The 22,771-nt window shown below is 44.1% G+C and overlaps 1 pseudogene; it reads left to right on the top strand.

Moving 5' to 3' along the window:
• The first annotated feature begins 6,881 nt into the window (after window positions 1–6,881).
• LOC134612175 (craniofacial development protein 2-like) lies at window positions 6,882–22,400 on the top strand (annotated as a pseudogene).
• Window positions 22,401–22,771: the final 371 nt, after the last annotated feature.

Genomic DNA, 22,771 nt, shown 5'->3' on the forward strand with positions numbered 1-22,771 from the left:
TAAGACTGTGATGGTGGCAGCCAAGGATTCCGTCCCTAGGGATCCGCCTTCACCAACCGCATTGACTGCCTTAGAAAGCCAGGGCAACAATGTATTAGTAAAGCTTTTGTAGTATCCCGTGGGGAATCCGTCCGGTCCGGGGGCCTTGCCCGTTTTGGAGGACTTAAGGGCCGCTGACAGTTCTTCTATGGTTATCGGGGCATCCAAACGTGTGGCAGAATCTTGGTCTATCACTTTGGTGATTGTTTCGGTCAAATAGTCCCGTGACGAGTTGTGTACACTCGGGACTGTAGGGGTTCCATTATGACCATAGAGGTTATATAGGCGTTCATAGTACAATCGGAACTGTTCCGCGATGGAGTGCGGAGTAATAGGTGTAATCCTTCGTTGAGGGATGAAGGGCCCTCCAGCAATCCACTAATCGTAAAGAGTCGAGCGACTGCTTTATTGACCTAATGTTGCGTTGTGGTATGCAGCTATGACCCGTGGAGGAGTCCAGGGTCGGATCGAGTGGGGCGTTGAAGTCCCCTCCCATCACCAGTATCCCATCCGTGAAGTCCTCCAGTTGGAGTAAGACATTGCGTATAAATGATGCTTGCCTTTTGTTGGGGACATAAATATTCGCTATCGTATATATCTTATCCGCTATGGTGCCTTTGAGGAAGAGATATCTCCCCTGTGAGTCCTGAGCACGTTCCAGCTCTTTAAAATCCAGTTCCGTCGCAATTAATATGGCTACACCAGATTTGTGAGCTGTAGGGTGGTTGCAAAAGTAGTTAACCGGGTAGTGTCTACTTCGCAGTCCTGGTGCCGAACCCTCCTTGAAATGCGTTTCTTGTAGCAAGGCAATTGAGGTGCGTTTCTTCCTCATTTCCCGTAGCAGGTGCATTCGCCTTTCCGGGATGTTGAGTCCCCTACAATTCTGGGTGAGGAATCTCAGAGGTGCACTCTGGAATGCCATATTTCCCTATACGTGTCGGTAGGACTCCCAAACGAAGGAGGACCGGGTGGCAACCCCAAGACGCCGGGAGGCCAAGGGCGACCGCGCACCCGGCGCGCGGGCCAGAAGCCGAGCGGCAAGAAGGGAGAAGGTGGGGAAAGGGGGGGGAGGGTGTGTGTAGGGAGGGCGAGGGTAGAGGGGGGAAAGCGGGCGATAGCAGTAGTCGGATGCCGGCGAGCCGGAGTCAGTACAGGAGGGTCAGGCTAACAGTATCTTGTGTATGTGTGGTTAGTCGTGTGACTGTATGTAGGTAATTTCCCAGTAACCAGTGAGCGTCCCAAGTTAGGATTCCCTAAACAGGTTGAAGGAAAGTCTCGCGCGGTAACCGGTTGCGGCTGAAGTTAGCTCCGGGACCAGCCCAGGAGTCTAAGTTCCTTCCGTCCGGTCACCAAGTGACTTGCGCGAGTATAGGTTGTAGAGAACGTGGGTCAAGCCCCAGCCAAGCGAGGTGTCAGAGAGTCGATGGGTCAAGTACGAGGACATCCACTCCACCACACCCCCCAATTTGAGCTTTGAGCAAACAGTAACAACATGGGAACATTGCACGTCATAATTGGAGCGAGCCGTCAACATTAAACATCATGAATATATATACAGTTCCCCCCATGACCCAATATGAGGATCCCCATCGTACCCGTGTCCCTCTAGCCCCCTAGAACCATTGCGCCAGAGGCGTCCCCGGGCAGCAGCCATCGCAGGTGTATCACCATAAGGGGGGGGGGGGGTGGGTGGGGGGGAGATGTGCAGGTCGCACCTGCGTCAGGTGATTAGAGTTAAGGATAAATGCTGCACCCACTGATGTGAGCCAGTGGGCCTAGGAGGTAGCGGGTGGCGAACCATGCAAGGGCTCCCCCTACTAGGGAGGGGGGGGGGAGGGGGAAACACACCAAGTAACCACAGGTAAGTATAAACTCTCACACGCTTTCATGAGCCCGTAGGCCCGGGGTATGGCGGCGAACCTTGTGTGTGTTCCATCAGTCGGGGAGGAGGGGGAGGGGGGGGCGCTAGAAATGCTATGGGGGTGAGCCGCAGGCCTTCATAACTTTCCGTGCAATACTGATTAACAATGTACGTGGATACTGGCCCAATATGAGGTGCATGTATAAAATCAATAAAACATCACAACGTATGGTAAAAGCATGAAACACAATTCACATTTCCCCCCATCTCCCCTCCCAAAGCCAATCAAGAAGGAACCCGCAGTCCCCTGTATGTCCCCGTAGAAGAGTAGTTCCCCGCAACAATTGAACATATGAATCTAGGCAGTCTACACCCGGGTGAAACCTATAAGAGGTGCCATCCATACGGCAACAAGTGTGAACATCCCGCAATGCCCCCCTTCCCCCCCACCCCAAGGCAAGGCGAACCCGTTTCAACCTGTAAGGAGTTAGCGGTTGGAGATACATACAGGCCAGTGTCGCTATCTCCATGGTACCTCCGCCCGTGTCAGAGGCAGGACCTGGTTCCCCACCCATACTGTGTGCCCCATTCCCCTCCACCCAAAGCCCATTTCCCCTCTTATTAAGCCCAAAGTACAAGGTACCTGAAACTGAGTCATAAGTCAAACCTGTTTCCTGTAGATTCTGAGAGGTATTATCAGCCATCCGGCAACAGCTTAGGGGCGCATCGTAGTTGGTTAAGGAGGGCGTATGAGGTGTTGAGGGTGCTGTATGGAAAGCCGTCCCGGGGTTGTATCAGGCGTGCCTGGGTCCAGGTTGGCAAACGGTGTCACTCCTCTGGAGACAACGGGTCTCTGCGGCCTCCCATATGTGGAGCAGTGAGTGCTCTCCCGCCCCGATGTCTAGGTCCCCTCTGCGGCCTTGGCGGCGGATTCAAAGAACCAAGGATCCAGTCAGGAACCGGCGGTGAGGGAAGGCCCAATTCTTCCATGAAGTGTGGCACCTCTTCAGGCCACTTAAGCGAGAGCCAACGGTTTTGATGTCTGACTTGCAGGGAGAAGGGGAATCCCCATTTATAAGGTATGTTGCGGTCTCTCAATATCGTAGTGACCGGTCGTAAGGCCCTCCTGGCTTCAAGCGTCATTGGGGAGAAGTCATTATAAAGAGAGACCTGGGTCCCCCGGAAGGGCCAGGTCTGCCGTTCCCTGGCCTTCAACATTATAGCATTTTTTATCGGGAACGAGTGTAGGCAGCAAATTAGGTCACGCGGGCCCTCCTCTGCTGAGCGGGGTCGCAAGGCTCTGTGTGCCCTTTCAAACTTAATTTCTGCCGGCGGAGATGGTTGCAGGAGAGAGCCAAAGAGGTCGGTAAGTGTAGCCACTGCATCCTCCGGCCCCTCAGCCTCAGGCACCCAGCGGACTCGTATGTTGCACCTTCTTCCCCTATTGTCAATATCCTCCATCTGTCGGCGTAGAGAGAGCAGCATCTCGCCCTGACGTGCTACCGCGGTGTCTGTGGCCGTCGCCCTGGCTGTAAGGGCCTCACTTGCTTCCTCCACCACTGTAATGCGGCCTGCCTGCGCGGTGAGGTCGTTGCGCATCTCCGCTATTTCGGACCGCATGGTGTCCTGAATTGTGGCGATAATGGCCTGGAGGTCAGCTTTTGTAACTACTGACTCCTTTAGGTCCTGTAAGGAGGCCTCAATGCGGCTCAGGGCTGGTACCTCCGCGTCCGGCGCCGATGTAGTGGGCGCCGCCATCTTGGGGCTTGGGGAGCCTCCGCTCGATCCGGGTTGCGGCTGTAAGAAGCCGTCCAGTGGTCTCTGTTGTGGATTCTTAGGGGTTTGGGGGTGCTCCGGGCGTTTTGTGCGCCCCATGGAGTTAGTGGATGTGTGCTTATGTAGCTATTTGGGGTCCGGTGGAGCGGAGCTCACTCTTCACGCGGCCATCTTGGCTAGAGCCGGAACCACGCCTATCGACAGACGCAAGTCTTCAGCAGAGCGTAAAAGCCTAGATGGGACATACTTGTGTATTAGGGAGGATAGATAGGTGAGAGAAGCATTATGTAGAGATTTGAAAGCAAAAAACAGAATTTTAAATTGAGCCCTATATCTTCCAGGAAGCCAATGTAGGGACTGATAGAAGGGTGAGGTGTGGGAGGTTTGGGCGGACAGGAAGATGAGCCTCGCCGCCGCATTCATTATGGACTGTAATGGCGCAAGTTGGGAGCATGTAAGAATATTAATATGTAATTCTATCGTTCGTGGTTTTCCTAGCAATTTAGATTATCAGGCGTTCTTAAATAAGAGATTATTTCAATAAAGGGACATGCAGTTAAAGTCGTTTGCTAATAAATTAACTAACGTAGTTAAACACAGGTTTAGCTGTAATAACACTTGTATAGTATATCTTCTAAACTGTGGGTGTGGTCTTCAAAATGTGGGTCAAACCACAACCGTTTTCGAACGATTTAACCATGAAGTTGCCTCCAGCACCGGTCTCAGCTCCCCCCTGGCGGCTTCCTGCTTCTGTAATTTCACTTACAGGAAGCGTGAAATGCCGCTAGGCAGGGGCTTCCCTAATTGGCTGAGGGCAGTCAGCTGACGTTCTCAGCCAATCATTGACTCCCCATTCACAAAACTGGCAGAGAGTTGTAGCTCATCTCAGGCAGCTGGGCATAGTATGAGTACTGAGCCTCTCCCTTGCAAAGTTATATGCTGATAAATTGGTCAATATTGAGATTTCTAGACTGTGACAAAATTATAAAGTGCTTTGTAGGTGAACACATGATTTTAAATCTAAATGGTACGATAAGCCAATTTAAGGGTCGACAAACCTTCATTTTGAAGATAAGAGCAGCATAATTTTGAGACTGAGTGGAATGTTGAAGTGGGTATTGAACAGATACTCAAATAGAGTCAAAAACGACACCAAGAAAGCAAGCACGAAATATAGTATTGATGGAATCATCCCTTATTTGAAGGAATGGTTTGTGCTTGCAAACACAAAAAGCTCAGATCAAGTTTCAGGAAGCAGGTCATTTTTCTAAATACATGTACTGGTAGTGTTTGATGACATAATACAGAAAATTAGTAGAGACATCAGGGTAGAGAGGTAAGGTATTATTGTCATTTTCATGTAAATTATTATTAAAACAAAACAAAATATGACCCAGGACCATGATGTGTCACAAATGAAGGAGGCTGTTGAGAGGATGATGCATGATAAAAGGTCATTCTTGGTGTATTTTAAAATATGCGGTTGAGCACTTGTTTGTTTAAAATGTAATGTATAAACCCATTAACTATATTAAACATCTCTTATTTACAAAGTCAAAGGTCAGTCTGGTTAAACGGATTAGAAATATACATTCAAAATGTGTGACATTTTACAGAGGAACAAGCCAGTTTCATAAATGACAACAAGGGCTCTGCTCTTTTACAGAAGGTTATAGTTCACATTATAGAATGTAACTCTCACATATACAATTTACATATGTGGCATTTGTTTGGTGATCAATTCTTTAGTTCTAAAATAATGAGTTCAGAAACCCATATACAGTCATGGGGGTAAAGTACACCATCTTTGAATTCTATGGTTTTACATATTAGGACAAAACAACAATCATCTGTTCCTTAACAGGTCTTAAAATTAGGTGAATACAACTGATCTAGTTTTCTTTAAAACATACGACAAAGTAGATGACCATCTTTGACCCAGAGGAGGCGCTAAGTCCGCTTAATTTCCTGTGGTCATAGAGATTTTCACACAATTTTCACCTTTGCTCCTGCTGCTACAGTTGCTGTTTGAACACCGGCAAAACAACAGAGAACAGTATGTCCATTCGTGTTAGGACGCAATTCGTGTTTGAATAAATTAAATTCTGATCCTATCCGTCCCACGGCTGCATCTTGCAGCCACTTAGTAAAAAAATCGTCTTTCAGCCCAATTTACTAATACTAAGTCAAGTTTACTTAATATTAGTAATTAAGGGAGATTAAAATCTCCCTTCTGACCTTACTTGTTATACCACAAGTAAGGGCATGTATTCTAAACAGTGAGCAGCCAGTGACTGCTCACTATTGTAATTAAAAGACCCCCCCCCCACACCTCTAATAAAGTGCCCCTTAGTGGGGCACCTATAACAATAAACGAAGGGGACATAGTGTCCCCCCAAGTCCCCACTTGCGCAATGAGAGTGAGAGCCACTAAACTAAATGGGGGACCTGCTGCTCCCCTCCCCTCCACCCATGAGCGTCAGGAGAGGGCAATAGGGTGGGGGGAACCCCCGGAACCCACACATGAGCAGCGGCCTTTATGACAAAAGGGAGGCGGACCTATTGTCGTAAAAATACCCCTCAAGGTGACGGATCCCCTAGATTCTAGTCACCCCACTCAAAATTAAATGAGCAGCAGGAGAGAGCTCTATGTTTCTAAAAGCCTACCTAGCCCCTCACCCTAACAATAGTGAGGGAGGAAGCAATAAACCTAAATACCTGTAAAAAAAATAAAAAAAATTGTACTAGCCATTAGATGTCTAATTTTTTCTTAAAACTTTTAGTCAGCCCCAAAAAAGACCAAATAAAAATCCATAATTTCCGTTGAACTTATAAAATAAAATAAAATAAAAAATGGAGGGGCGGAGCCTGGCTACTAAGCAGACCAAGTCAAAAACTTACCTGTACGCAGAGCACAACTATGCTTGTTCCTGAAACACTGGTGATGCTGGGGATACTTCTCATGGGCTTCTCCACCACTGAAAACCCTGCCTCGAGGCTTTGCGGCCTACCAATGACCGGGCGGAGGAGAGGCGGACGCTCTTCTACTTCTTTGACTGGTGGTGAGAAACTCAATTAGTGCTGTTCCCTTTCCCCTATGAACCAGCTGCGGTTATCCCAGTCCCCCCTGGCTAGCTGCATATACTCAAGCTACACTCAGACAACCAACACCGGCCACATGGGGTACCCAGCAGACACACTCAAGATGGCAGACGAGCTCCCTGAGCAGGGGCACGAGCTGCACAGACTGGAGAAGATCCTACCGGGCTTGGTTGACGGCATGCTGCAACGCCTTGACAGGTATTTGAGAGATTTTGGCTAGAAGCTTTTAGATAGTAGCTTGAACACTGACCTCACAGCCCCAGCAACAAGGAAGAATGCAAAATGGCGAGAACCACGGAGAGCCTGGACCTCTTTTGGCAAAGCGTCCTCAAAAGCATCCGTACAGCTTAATCCTGACCCACAGGGGGGAAGGGACGCTCCGACTAAAGCCGCAACGCACAAACCACAATGTCGGAGACTCGGCATCTGTGTCTGGCGGAGGCCCACCCAAAGCCCCCACATAGTCCAGGTCCATGAGTCCCACAAGCAGACACCCTCTCAGACGTGGAGAGGCGGAGATGATTCCCTGACGTACCTTCCTCGTGCAGCAAAATCTAGAGACTCTCCCTCCATACCGAGCCAAGGCATTGGCTGACACCAACATGCTACCAGGGACAGACTGACAGTAGCCTGGGCCCCCTGCAGACCAATATATATGCTGGTGTAGATGTACTATGTATTTGATTGTATGTGTATGTAAATTGAATGTATGTTTCTGTGTGTATCTTTAATGTGAGCTCTAGTGTAAGTGGTGTATGTATGTCTGTGTGTAGTGTCAGGATATGTGGATTCAGAGTATATTTAAATACATGTTTTTTTGCTTTTTTTAAATAGGGTAGTATTGATATGTGTGTTTGTTTAGCATGGAAGTATGAATAAGGGTGTGTGTGTGAATTATGGCAATGTGTTTGTATGAAGTATGTAGGCCTCCAAATTTTGCGTCTTAAATTACAAACCAGATGTTAAAAACTACAAGCCACCTCAAAAGAACACTACAGTGTCTGTAATACAAATTTGTATTCCTGACACTATATAGGTTTATAATAGTCATTTAGGTCCTCAGCCTAAAAATACTTTATTTTTAATACCTCCTCATGGCTAATCCCTCCCCCATATTGCCTCCTTGGCTGAGATAATAAAATTAGATGATCTCAGCCAATCCAATGCTTTTCTATAAGACAGCACTGGAAGGTTATTTACACATGCGCTCCAGTAATCCTTGACAAGGTATATGTGAAGAGAACCAGAGAAGAAATAATAGTGTAGTATTTAAAAATGTAGTGGTGATAGGTAAAATAAAAGATGTGCACTCACACTTTCCTGGAGCTTCAATACAGCTCCAGTGTATGCGTCTGGGTGGAATAATCCCCGCCTATGGATCAAGTGCAGAGGTAATTCTTCAAATTATAGGTGTGGTGGGGGTATCCTCATAGAAAATAAAACAAATAAATATAGTATATGGTAAAGTATGTAAAGCTATGGAGCAAGGGTAGGTAAAAACTATAAAATGTACACTAACGTGTAATGGAGCCGTAAAACCTGGCTCCTCTGATAGCGCTTGAATTGGTATGATCCGCACTCAAGGATACAGATGTAAATATCAATTCTTCTGTCCATGTATATGTGGTAATAAACAAACAGAACCACAATAGTGTACACTGTAAAAAAGGAGTGTAAGCAGATATAAATAAGTTAAACCCACTCACATGCTAATGAGCAAGTTCCAGTTTGCTCAATCCAAAGAGCTTGGGTGGTATGATCCCCACCAGGGATATAGCTCCAAGCAATCCAACAGCAGCAAAGTTAGGTCCAATTAAAAAAGTACTTTAATATTAAAAAAATAAAAGTAATGCAATATATAATAAAATAAAATAATGATTAAAAGATATAAACAATACACTTAACGTGTTTCTCCTTGGGTAGGCTTTATCAAAAGTGTTTTTTTTCCTATCCAAGCCTATCCAGTGATAATGGCTTATAAGGGGTAAGGGCTTTATTTGGTGCAGGGGGTAGGGGCTGTAGTGCAAGCAGTGGGGTAGAGGATGTTGTGCAGGGGGTAGAGGAAGTTATGGGCTCAGTGGGGTAGGGGCTGTAGTGGATGCAGGAGGGGTAGGGGCTTAAGTGGGTGCAGGGGCTGTAGTGGGTGCAGGGGGTAGGGGCTGTAGTGGGTGCTAAGAGGTAGGGGCTTTAGTGGGTGCAGGGGCTTAGAGGATGTTGTGGGAGCAGGGGGTAGAGGATTTTGTGGGTGTAGGGACTGCAGGGGCTGTAGTGGGTGCAGAAGGGTTGGGGCTTTAGTGGGCGTAGGGGGGTAGGTGCTGCAGGAGCTGTAGTGGGTGCAGCGGGTTAGGGACTTTAGTGGGTGCAGTGGGGATAGGGGCTTTAGTGGTTGATCATGGATAGGTGCTTTAGTGGGTGCAGTGGAGATAGGGGCTTTAGTGGGTGCAGGGAGTAGGGGCTTTAGTGTGTTCCTGGGGTTAGGGGTTGTAGTGGGTGCCTGGGGGTAATAGGAGTTGTATTAAGAGCAGGGGTAAAGGGAGTGTTATAGGGGCTTTTGTTGTTAACAGGTTGGAGAAATAGACGCTGTGAAGGGGCAATGGGAGGGAGATGAGACACTAAATATTTTTTAATTTAATATATATATATATATATATATATATATATACGTTTAAAAAAAAAAATATTCCCCTCTCCCTGAGTCTTACCTATGGCCAGAGAGGAGGGAATTCTTATCCTTAGAGGCTGGATATGCTGCCTGTAACACAGGCTATGCTGATCTGCTGGCAGAAGCTCTGCCGATTTCCTTCAGCCACACAGACAGGCGCACTGAGGGGCAGCCTAGTGGGGTCTTTGGGAAGGCCCTTTACCTGTCCCTCAGTTTACCCAGCAATGGGGAGCAGATTTTTAGCAGCAGGGGCAAGCGGGAGGCTGTGCAGGCACCTTACTGAGTACAGGCTGGCTGGGGAGATTGTTTAACTCCATAACACATTTTATGTAGAAGCAAAAAATAATAATTTAAAAAAAAAATGAGAACAAAAAAAATATCTCAATGCTAAAAAAGAATAATCCATAATCTGTGTAAAATCAGAGATGTAATTAAAAATATGCGTTTTGCAAACTTTTAATGCATAACTCATGAAGGGGAACTGACACTTTTCTGGAAATTGCACCATTGAATAAAACATAAAAAATTGTTTGTCAGCTGTGTTAACCTCCTTTTACTGTGATGGTCAATTTTTTTACATTTATATTAAAGAGTTAGCAAATGACCACACCACAATCCTATTTAATGTATACATGGCCAGTCCACACATTGCAAATAAAGTGTAGGTAGACATACACAGATTTTAATGTTATCCTCTTCCGTGAATTCTGCTTTGCGAAGGACTGAGCTTGAACAATGATTGACAGTGAGCTGAGATGGATGCACACAATTGTAGAATAAAGCTACATAGTTACATAGTTACATAGTTACATAGCTGAAAAGAGACTTGCGTCCATCAAGTTCAGCCTTCCTCACATATGCTTTTGCTGTTGATCCAAAAGAAGGCAAAAAACCCAGTCTGAAGCGCTTCCAGGTTTGCAACAAACTAGGAAAGAATTCCTTCTTGACCCCAAAATAGCAGTCAGATGTCTCCTTGGATCAAGCAGCTATTACCCCACTAATTAGAAATTATATCCCTGTATGTTATGTTTTTGCAAGTATTTATATTATTAAGCTGTATTTTTAAATAATATTAATTTTTTTACAACTCACAAATACATTTTAAATGCAGGGGATAAGTAAACATTATATTAAAATCTTGGGAAGTCACAACTCCCTTTAAGATAACACGAATGTTCATATGGGCCTGTAACTGTACTGTTCTATTAAATAAAATGTTCTATTAAATAAAAATTAGAGCTTCTACCAGGTGCTTTGAGACAGTGTAGTACAGTTTCCTACATGCTTCATAGTCACAGCAACTACAGAAGATAAAAGTTTACAAATTTGCACACATTAATTCTGCCACTAGATGACGCCATAACTCTACTAGCTCATGAGTCGAATTTATATTATTAATGCTTTTTCTCAACAATGCATATATTTTATATTTAGATGCATTTTTCATAATTTAATTTTTATGTGTATGTTATATTTTATATGTAAGTTAAATTCTAAGTGTACAAATACATATTCTGCATTTTATATTTGTATACATTTTAAGACTCACCAGATGCATGCACATATTACATGCTACTTCATATGAAACTTATAAAAATATGACTTTAACGTCTACATTTCAACAGTTTTTGTATTATGTTCTATATTTACTATGTATGCTTAGCATTGCCTGATACTGGTAAAGAGATCACGTGGGATGGATGCGTACTTATTTCAATCCTCATGTGATACCTCTAGGAATGTATACAGCCTGTATGCTGAGAAGAAGTTTGAATACCTGTCAGTCAAACTAATACTATAACCTGGGAAGGTCTACTGCTCAGACATGAACCCAATTTAAACAACTCAACCACTTTTTGCTGTGTAAAATGATTCTAGGTTTGACAATGACTGTAGCTTGAATGCTTGTGTCTTTATTGTTTCTACCTATTTTCAACACTTAAATGTGAAACTATCACAAGATTCTCTACACAACATAATATTTAAAGGAACTCTATGAAGTGGTCTGGGTGCCATGTGCCCTCTTTTCAACCCTGCAGTTAAAAACATAGCCGTTCTGCACGCCTGAAGCTCTGAGCCTATAAAGGCATTACATGGAGGACTGTAGCGGTACTTACCTTATCCGGGGGCCGGACGCGGTCCTCTCTTCAAGCCGCGCGCGGTCCTGCGGCTGCACGAGCCGCGCGCGGCTCGTCCGACTGTTCAGACAGGAAGGCGGGCAATGACCGCGAGAAGCGGTCACGTGTCCCGCCTGCAGCTAAGAGCGCGCCGCGAATCTCGGGCGCGCTCTTAAAGAGACAGTGGGAGCCTAAATTGCAAAAAGGCTCCCATTGGCTCCTGTCATGCCAATCACCCCATACACTTACCTGTTGGGGGAGTGGAAGTGACAGGAGCCAATCATATTAGTTTGAAGGCTACTTATACTTACCCTTTTCCCTTAGTTCCTTGCCCTATCGTGGTTTCTGCTACAGTTCCCTTTAGTGCTTGTTGTGTTCAGTTGTGTTTCTCCGTATTTGACCTTGGCTTTGTATTCTGACTTCGTTTTCGCTTTATCCTATTCTGTACTGTTTGCCGGCTTGCTGATTCCTGTGTACCAGTCCCCGGCTAGTTTTCGTTTTCGCTGTCTCTTTGTGCCCTTGACCTCGGATCGTTCCTGACTCTGTCTTATCCTATTACGTCGAGTCCGGCCACTCTAAGGTCCGGTAGACGTATCTCTCCTCTGTACTGTCTTCTGTTAGGCTGGATCCTGCGTGTAGGGGTATATACTCGTTACATTACGATAGGGCCATGGACCCCGCAGATTTAGCTCAACAGATGGCGACCCATGAGGCTAGATTTGTAGAGCAGGATCACCGTATGGATCAAATAGCTCAGGCTCTCCAGACGCTCTTAGCTAGAACCATTCCAGCAACCGCACCTAACCCTCCTGCACCCCTGCTTCCTGAAGTATCGACTATGCCTAACGCTACAGCACATTTAACGCCTCCTCCTAGGTATGGAGGGGATTCTAAGACATGCAGAGGGTTCATTAACCAAATAGAGTTTCATTTTGAAATGTATCCACGTTCATTTCCCACAGAGAGGTCTAAAGTTGGGTTCTTTATGCACCAACTTACCGACAAAGCACTTGAATGGGCAAACCCTATTTGGGAGGCTAATGGACCTATGGTGCATAACTTTCACAGTTTCCTAACAGCTTTTCGCAGAACTTTTGATACTATGAAAAGGTCTAAGAATGCCGCTAGAGCATTAATGAGGGTTAAACAGGGTTCTAGGTCTGTGGCTGATTACGCTATACAGTTTCGTACCCTTGCCTCACAGGTCGATTGGACCAATAATGGGTTAACTACGGCCTTCATGGAAGGTTTATCAGACTCTATATTGGATGAGGTAGCAGCTAAGGAGCTTCCTATTGCCTTAGAGGACCTTATTGACTACCTCATCGATATAGATAATAGGATTCGTGACAGGCTCTATACTAAGAACAGGAATAGACGTTTTGTTACACCTATTCAACCCAGAGTTAATATACCGGAGAGTGTTAAAGTATCTGAAGAGGAACCTATGCAATTAGGGGTTGCCAAACTCTCAGATACTGAGAAATTACATAGGAGAAGGGAGGGACTCTGCCTATATTGTGGTAAGAGAGACCATATGGTAAAGGAGTGTCCTCTGCTCCCGGAAAACTCTCGCACCTAAGACCTTATAGGGGACTGGCCTTGGGTGTGATTTCTAAGTCTCCTACATTGCCTCCTAACCGACTGCTTCTCCCTGTTTCTTTACATATGGGAGAGAGTTGTATAGTTGAAAACATAGACGCCCTGGTTGATTCTGGGGCAGCCGAGAACTTTATAGACTCTGGTTTTGTAAAGAGAAACAATATTCCCATCAGAGAGAAGGAGATACCCTTGGCCGTTGAGGCCATAGATGGTAGACCATTGATATCTCCTGTTGTTACTCACGAGACTACACCGCTACACATGTACACAGGGGTTCTACACTATGAAACCATTCGGTTCCAGGTCATCACCTCTCCCTCTTCACAGTTGGTGTTAGGGTATCCATGGTTACGTGCCCACAATCCCATTTTTGACTGGGAGACAGGGCAGATAAAATCATGGAGTGAAGCCTGCCATGAGTCATGTACTATTGAAGTCACGCCTGTGAATTCTATTAACGTTCCTACTGTTCCTCCTTTATCTACGACAATACCCTCTCAGTATTTAACTTTAAAGACTGTCTTTGATAAAAGAGAGGCTGACAAATTACCGCCTCACAGACCCTACGATTGTGCTATTGATTTGTTGCCTGGTACTATACCTCCTAAGGGCAGGGTGTACCCCCTATCGGTTCAAGAAAACCGTGTCATGGAGGAGTACATTAAAGAGTCATTAGACAAGGGATTTATTAGAAGATCCTCTTCTCCGGCTGGAGCGGGGTTCTTCTTTGTATCAAAGAAAGAAGGTGATTTAAGACCTTGCATTGATTATAGAGGTCTTAACAAGATCACCATCAAAAATGCTTACCCTATACCTCTAATAACAGAATTGTTTGACAGGCTCAAACATGCTACGGTATTCACCAAATTAGATCTTAGAGGAGCATACAATTTGATACGTATTAAAAAGGACCACGAATGGAAGACAGCCTTTAACACTCGGTCAGGTCATTATGAGTATACCGTCATGCCATTTGGGCTTTGCAATGCCCCAGCAGTGTTCCAAGAATTTATTAATGATGTCTTAAGGGACTTTATTCACTCATTTGTTATTGTGTACTTGGATGACATTTTAATATATTCTACTGACATTCACGCTCATCACAGACATGTTACAACAGTTCTGAAGACCCTTCTTGCTAATGGTCTTTATTGCAAATTAGAAAAATGTCTATTCGACCAGTCCGAGGTCCAGTTTCTAGGGTATTTGATTTCCGCCGAGGGTTTTCGGATGGATCCCCAGAAGCTCGCTGCAGTCATAGAATGGCCTCTGCCGCAAGGTCTGAAAGCCATCCAGCGTTTTCTGGGTTTCTCTAATTATTATAGACGTTTTATCAAAGGTTTTTCGTCTATAGTAGCGCCTATTACTCGTATGACTAAAAAGGATGGCAATACACGTGTCTGGTCTACTGAGGCACTTCAGGCTTTTGACTTTCTTAAAACTACGTTCGCCTCTGCCCCTATTTTACAGCATCCTGTCCCCTCATTGCCATATATACTTGAGGTTGATGCTTCCGATATAGGGGTAGGTGCTGTCTTATCCCAAAGAGAGTCTCCTGACAAGCCATTGCATCCTTGTGGATTCTTTTCTAAACAAATGTCTAAGGCAGAGAGGAATTATGATGTGGGTAATCGCGAACTCCTTGCTATCATTTTAGCACTCAAAGAATGGAGACATTTGCTAGAAGGAACTAAGGATCCTATTCTCATATTTACAGATCATAAGAACCTATCCTACCTTAGCGAAGCTAAAAGATTGTCTTCAAGGCAGGCTAGGTGGTCACTGTTCTTGTCTCATTTTAATTATATAATCACCTATAGGCCAGGTGACCGGAACACCAAAGCGGACGCTCTGTCCAGACAATTCGAGACTATTGACAAACAGGAGATTGATGTCACTCCTGTCATTCCCCCAGACAGGATAATAGCAACTACTATATTGTCTATTTCCTCGTCCCTCTTGCAGGCCATACAAGCGAAACAAGGCATGGCACCCAGCGAGAGGCCTAATGATAAATTGTTCGTTGACATTCCCGAGAGACGGGATATTCTGTCACTTTATCACGATACTAAGACTGCTGGACATCCTGGTATTTCCAAAACAGTGTCAGCCGTTTCTCGGTATTTCTGGTGGGATACCTTACGTAAGGATGTTACTGACTATATAAGTGCTTGTACTACTTGTGCATGTATGAAAACTTCTCGTAGAGTTCCTTGTGGGCTGTTGCATCCGTTACCCGTTCCCGAGAGACCTTGGTCTAATCTATCAATGGATTTTATTGTTGAATTACCCCCTTCGAATGGTAACACAGTCATCCTAATGATAGTAGATCGGTTTTCCAAAATGGCTCACTTTGTGTCTCTTCGCAAGTTGCCCACTTCCAAGGAATTGGCTCTTATCTTCGCTAGAGAAGTGTTTCGATTACATGGTATTCCCTTATCTATTGTATCCGATAGGGGTAGCCAATTTGTTTCCAGGTTCTGGAAAGCCTTTTGTTCGGAGATGGGTATTTCCCTCTCATTTTCTTCCGCTTACCATCCCCAGTCTAATGGAGCTGCTGAACGTGCCAACCAGTCTCTTGAGCAGTACCTCCGTTGTTTTGTGTCTCACCATCAGGACAATTGGTCTGACCTGCTTCCTTGGGCTGAATTTGCTCGGAATAATGCCACTCATGATTCTTCCGGCAAAAGCCCTTTTTACGTTGTCTATGGCCAGCATCCCGTTGTTCTTCCGGCTGCATTCTCCTCACAGGGCATGCCAGTTCTGGATGAGCATTTGGCTGGTTTGCGTAATACTTGGGAGCAGGTTCAGCGTTCTTTGGTGGACTCTGCTGCCCGCCAGAAGGCTCAGGCTGACAAGCATCGCAGAGCGGCTCCGTCCTATGTTGTGGGGGACAGGGTTTTGCTTTCCACACGGAATATTCGCCTCCGGGTGCCTTCTATGAAATTGGCTCCCCGCTTCATTGGTCCTTATCGCATTATACATAAGGTTAATCCCGTTTCTTATGCCTTGGGTCTGCCTAAGAATTTGCGTATACCCAATGTATTTCACACCTCTTTGTTGAAGCCTTACGTACGCAACCGCTATACCCGGCATACTCCCCCTCCCCCTCCTGTCTCTGTGGAGGGTCATGAGGAGTTCGAAGTATCTGCTGTTATTGACTCTCGTTTTCTTAGGGGTCGGCTTCAGTACTTGGTACATTGGAAGGGTTATGGGCCTGAGGAGCGCAGTTGGATCTCTGCGGATACTGTTCATGCTCCCCGCCTTGTACGTTCTTTCCATTCGCGTTTTCCTGCCAGGCCTGGTCCTGCCCGCCCGGAGGGCGTGTCCTCAGGGGGGGGTACTGTAGCGGTACTTACCTTATCCGGGGGCCGGACGCGGTCCTCTCTTCAAGCCGCGCGCGGTCCTGCGGCTGCACGAGCCGCGCGCGGCTCGTCCGACTGTTCAGACAGGAAGGCGGGCAGTGACCGCGAGAAGCGGTCACGTGTCCCGCCTGCAGCTAAGAGCGCGCCGCGAATCTCGGGCACGCTCTTAAAGAGACAGTGGGAGCCTAAATTGCAAAAAGGCTCCCATTGGCTCCTGTCATGCCAATCACCCCATACACTTACCTGTTGGGGGAGTGGAAGTGACAGGAGCCAATCATATTAGTTTGAAGGCTACTTATACTTACCCTTTTCCCTTAGTTCCTTGCCCTATCGTGGTTTCTGCTACAGTTCCCTTTAGTGCTTGTTGTGTTCAGTTGTGTTTCTCCGTATTTGACCTTGGCTTTGTATTCTGACTTCGTTTTCGCTTTATCCTATTCTGTACTGTTTGCCGGCTTGCTGATTCCTGTGTACCAGTCCCCGGCTAGTTTTCGTTTTCGCTGTCTCTTTGTGCCCTTGACCTCGGATCGTTCCTGACTCTGTCTTATCCTATTACGTCGAGTCCGGCCACTCTAAGGTCCGGTAGACGTATCTCTCCTCTGTACTGTCTTCTGTTAGGCTGGATCCTGCGTGTAGGGGTATATACTCGTTACAAGGACCCACCGGTGTAGGAATTTACATTTCTGTTTATTAATACCTGTGTCTTCAATAAAGCTGCATTCTACTCCCCCACATTCAGTCTTGACTAATGCATGGGGAATAGCTATCTATAATCTCTGCTTTACAGGAGAAAGGGTCTCCAGAGCTATAACCACTGTAGAGAGCTATAATCACGTATGCACTATCCAGGACAGCAGTATGAAGAGACCTTCAGTTCAGTTTTGGTTACTGGGTCTGAAGTGCTCCAGCGTCCCCGGCTAGCATTGAGGAAGCTGGCCTAACTGGAGTGCTCAACTGGAGAACAGTGGCTCCGTTACAGGGGCAAACCATTAAGTAACAGTTTGACCCCTTGCCTGGGTCCTCACGAGACACCTGGTCTCCTCTCCTACCGGGTGCTGGCTTTTTCAGAGCTGAAGAAGCTGGAAGTCGATGCAGTTGTCATTAGCTGAGAGTGTCAGCTGACCGCTCTTAGCATAAGAATGCAATTTTGTTAAAAAAATAAAAAATGACACAGAATTGACATTAGCCAGTGACACTGTCTGAGATAGAATTATACTTCCAGGAGCTAATCTCCAAAAGTTAATAGTAAGCATTTAAGTCTTCTGGTCTTTTATCTTTGTTATTGTTTGTTATTCTAGGCTTATGCCTCAAGTATATGACATCTTGATGCAATATGTTATTATGATATGTAATTAACTACGTGATTGTGCATATAACTTGAACCTGTGCATAGGCTATGGATTATTGTTATATATAAAATTATGTTTCAATAAAAATCGATTTAAAAATAAATAAATAAGTCTTCTGGTCTAGAGACTAAGGGAAAAATATATTTAAAAGTCAAAAATGCTGATTTTTTTGGTGTTTTTGGGAGGGGATGTATAATTTCAAATAGTCAAGGAGAGACTATATTCTTCATGACTTCAAGACACAATTTTTAAATTGTGATCATCAACTTGTGTGCTGTAACTGTTGTCAAACTGCTTCCTGCCTGGTGAGATCGCTCAATGGGCTATTGCATTATCAGAAACTGTTTATACTTTGTGGGTTGCAGATTCAATTCCCAACTGAGGTAGATTAAATATGAATGGTTTATTTGGGAAACCAGAGAATATCTGACTGTACCTTTCTTGGTAAAACATCACTTATTCTCTTTGCATTTTATTTGATAGAGTCCTAACCTCAACATCCAATGAAAGGGATTTAGGAGTAATTATTTCAGATGACTTAAAGGAGCACTATAGGGTGAGGAACACAAACATGTATTCCTGACCCTATAGGGTTAAACCACCATCTAGCCACCCTGGTCCCCTCATGACTCCCTGAATATGGTAAAAGCTTACTTGTATTCAAGTCTGGAGCTGCTTACTTTGTCCCTGTTTCCTTTTGACCTGCTCACTGTCTGCTGACATCATCAGAAGTGGTGGCCTGATCCAATCACAATGCTTCCCCATAGGATTGGCTGAGACTGACAAAGAGGCAGATCAGGGCCAGAGCCAGCACAATTCAAACACAGCCCGGGCCAATCATCATCTCCTCACAGAGATGAATTGAATCAATGAATCTCTATGAGGAAAGTTCAGTGTCTGCATGCAAAGGGAGGAGATGCTGAATGTTTGGATGCATTTTAGGCAGCCATGACCCAGGAAGGATCTCTAACAGCCATTTGAGGAGTGGCCAGTGAAGTTATCACTAGTCTGTAATGTAAACACTGCATTTTCTCTGAAAAGGCAGGGCCTACAGCAAAAAGCCTGATGGTAATGATTCTACTCACCAGAACAAATTCAATAAGCTGTTGTTGTTACTGAATTTTTTTATTTTTTTTATGAAATGCCTGTTGGTGTCAATGTTGCATACATTTCAGGTTCATTCTCTGGGATTTTGGTTGAACCCATTAACCTCCCTGGCGGTATGATTATGTCAGGAATTTTGTACCAAAAGCGGTACCATTTTTTTGCATTTGAATTACCGCCCAGTTCCGCCCCCATGTCAGGCATGTCAATCAAATTTTAATTAATCAAATCACATAATTACGTTAAAAGATTATTTAAATATACATGTAGAATTTTTATATATATGCATTTATAGGTATTTAAATTCTACGTGTATACTAATGTAATCTTTTATGTAATTATATGTATTTATCTATATATATATATATATATATATATTTGCGCTTATTTCTATTTTATATATATATAGATATATATAGAATGTCATTCTAAGTGTATTTTGTTACCGATATATATATATTAATAACAAAATACAGTTAGAATGAAATTACATATGCATATATAATTTATATTAAATTTTGTTTCAATATTTTATTTATTTATTTTATTATTTTATTTATTTATTATTTTAATTATACGTATTTATATATAATATATATATATGTACATCTATTATATATATAATATATATACATATTATATATATATATATATATATATATATATAAAAATATATTTAATTTATTTTTACACTTGTCTTTTTTTATTTTTTTTATACTTCCCACCAGCAGGGGGACTGTCTGATATTTCAAACAGTCCCCCTGCTGGCAGATCCACAGCCAGCTATAGAGGGCCATGTGATCGCTCTTTGAGAGCGATCACATGGCCCCCGGGGGCCTGATTTGCCGTGGGAGGGCTGCCTGGGCTGTGAGGCAGTCCTCCCGAAGCGGATCGCGGCGGAGGTAAGTGAATCTTATCTACCCCGAGCGTGACTCGGGGTTACCGCTTCTGGCAGCGAAAATTAACCCCGAGTCACGCTCGGGAATACCGCCAGGCAGGTTAAGGCCCAAACTTCTGGAATAAAAGGGAATCATGACATGTCAGACATGTCATGTGTCCTTAAGGGGTTAAAGACAAAAAAAGATGATATCTAAGAACAGTGTGTAAAGCAGGCACGTCCAACCTGCGGCCCCCAGATGTTGCTGAACTACAACTCCCATGATTATTTCAATGAAACAGCCAGGGAATCATGGGAGTTGTAGTTCAGCAACATCTGGGGGGCCGCAGGTTGGACAGCCCTGGTGTAAAGGATGAAATCATGAAAGAAAACAAGATTACATTTTTACATCACAGTGTGTTTTGCTCTAGAAGTTCTCATTTCCTGCTCTATTAATTGAATTTTAAGCACATAGAGGAGGTTCCTGTAGCAGAAGATAAAAAACTCTAAATTAAACAAACAGTGCAATAAGGGAAGTTTAAAAAACAGTTCGGTGTTTCAGTGTGGCTAGGGCCAGTGGCAGAGAAACAGGTGTTGCTAGGGTCATGAGTGTGACCAGGTACTTTTTTTTCCCACGAGACAGGCAACTATGTGGTAAGGCAGAGTAGGCACCTGCTTAGCTAGTGGGCGAGTACCTACTCTCCTTAAAAGTACAGTGTCCAGGGGTTGCACTAGATGGGTAGCAATGTAGTTGTAATCTTTGTGCTTTTTCTGCACTCTTCCCTCACGTACCCTGTGGAAATGCTAGGAGCACTCTGGCCCAGGCATCATTAAAGGGTAGGCAAGGGAAAAGTGCTTATAGAGCATGAAGAACAGCAGCCCCACTGGACCCAAGGGAGAAGACCTACACCAGCTCTCCCAAAGGTAGAAAGGCTGGAGTGGATGGGCTAAAATAAAAAATAAAAACAGCAAATAAAATGAATTTTTCGAGAGAATGTGTATGTGTGTGTAAGTGTGTCAGTGTGTCAAATCAGTGATAGTGTGTGTTTGCAAAGAACAATTTAACATAGGAACCTGGAATGTTAGAACTATGAACCAAGGCAAATTAGATGTAATCAAACATGAGATAACAAGGTTAAACATCGATATCCTGGGAATTAGTGAACTCAAATGGCCTGGAATGGGACATTTCACATCAGACAACCATCACATCTTCTACTGTGGTCAAGAATCCCGCAGAAGAAATGGAGTAGTCATCATAGTAAATCAACGGGTGGGCAAAGAAATGCTCGGCTACAAGCCAATAAATGACAGAATGATTTCAATTCAAATTCAAGGCAAGCCATTTAAAGGGACACTATAGTCACCTGAACAACTTTAGCTTAATTAAGCAGTTTTGGTGTATAGAACATGCCCCTGCAGCCTCACTGTTCAATCCTCTGCCATTTAGGAGTTAAATCCCTTTGTTTATGAACCCTAGTCACACCTCCCTGCATGTGACTTGCACAGCCTTCCATAAACACTTCCTGTAAAGAGAGTCCTATTTAGGCTTTCTTTATTGCAAGTTCTGTTTAATTAAGATTTTCTTATCCCCTGCTATGTTAATGGCTTGCTATACCCTGCAAGAGCCTCTTGTATGCCTCTTGTATGTGATTAAAGTTCAATTTAGAGATTGAGATACAATTATTTTAGGTAAATTACATCTGTTTGAAAGTGAAACCAGATTTTTTTTTTCATGCAGGCTCTGTCAATCCTAACCAGGGAAGGTGTGGCTAGGGCTGCATAAACAGAAACAAAGTGATTTAACTCCGAAATTACAGTGAATTGAGCAGTGAAATTGCAGGGGAATGATCTATACACTAAAACTGCTTTATTTAGCTAAAGTAATTTAGGTGACTATAGTGTTCCTTTAACATCACAGTGATCCAAGTTTTTGCTCCAACCATGGATGCTGAAGAGGCTGAAATTGTCCAGTTCTATGAAGATCTTCAACACATGATAGATATAACACCAAGAAAAGATGTTACTATCCTCATAGGAGTCTGGAATGCTAAAGTAGGGAACCAAAAGATCATGGTCATGGAGTTCAAAATGAAGCAGGTCAGAGATTAGTAGAATTCTGTCAAGATAATTCGCTGGTCATAGCAAACACCCTCTTCCAACAGCCTCCGACACGACTCTACACATGGACATCACCAGATGGACAATATAGAAATCAGATTGACTATATACTTTGCAGCCAATGATGGAGGAGCTCTATACAGTCAGCAAAAACAAGAACTGGAGCTAACTGTGGCTCAGACCAAGAGCTTCTTATTGCAAAGTTCTAAATTAAACTAATGAAAAGAGGGAAAACCATCAGACCAATCAGATACGACATAAATAATATCCCTTGTGAATATGCAGTGGAATTAAGGAATAGATTTGAGAGAATAGAGATGGACGATAGAATGCCTGAAGAACTTTGGACCAAAGTTTGCAATATGATCCAGGAAACCGGAAGAAAAAATATCCACAAAAGAAAGAAATCTAAGAAGGCTATCTTATGAGGCTTTAAAAATAGCCCAGGAAAGAAGGAAAGCAAAAGGTAGGGGAGATCGGAAAAAATTTGTCCAACTAAATGCAGAATTCCAAAGGAAAGAAAGCAGAGACAAGCAGACATTCTACAATGAGCAATGTAAAGAGATAGAAAAAGATAACAGAATGGGAAAGTCAAGAGATCTATTCAAGAAAATTGGGAATCTAAAAGTTACCTTTCATGCCAAAGTGGGTGTGATAAAAGACAAAAATGGAAGGGACTTAACAGAAGATCAGATAAAGATGAGATGGCAGGAATACACTGAAGATCTATACAGAAATGATCTTAACAGCAGTGATGATCTCAATAGTTGGTCCAATGAGCTGGAACCAGAAATCTTGG

The sequence above is a fragment of the Pelobates fuscus genome, chromosome 5 (genome assembly GCF_036172605.1).
Source record: "Pelobates fuscus isolate aPelFus1 chromosome 5, aPelFus1.pri, whole genome shotgun sequence".
NCBI classification, from domain to species: Eukaryota; Metazoa; Chordata; class Amphibia; order Anura; family Pelobatidae; genus Pelobates; species Pelobates fuscus.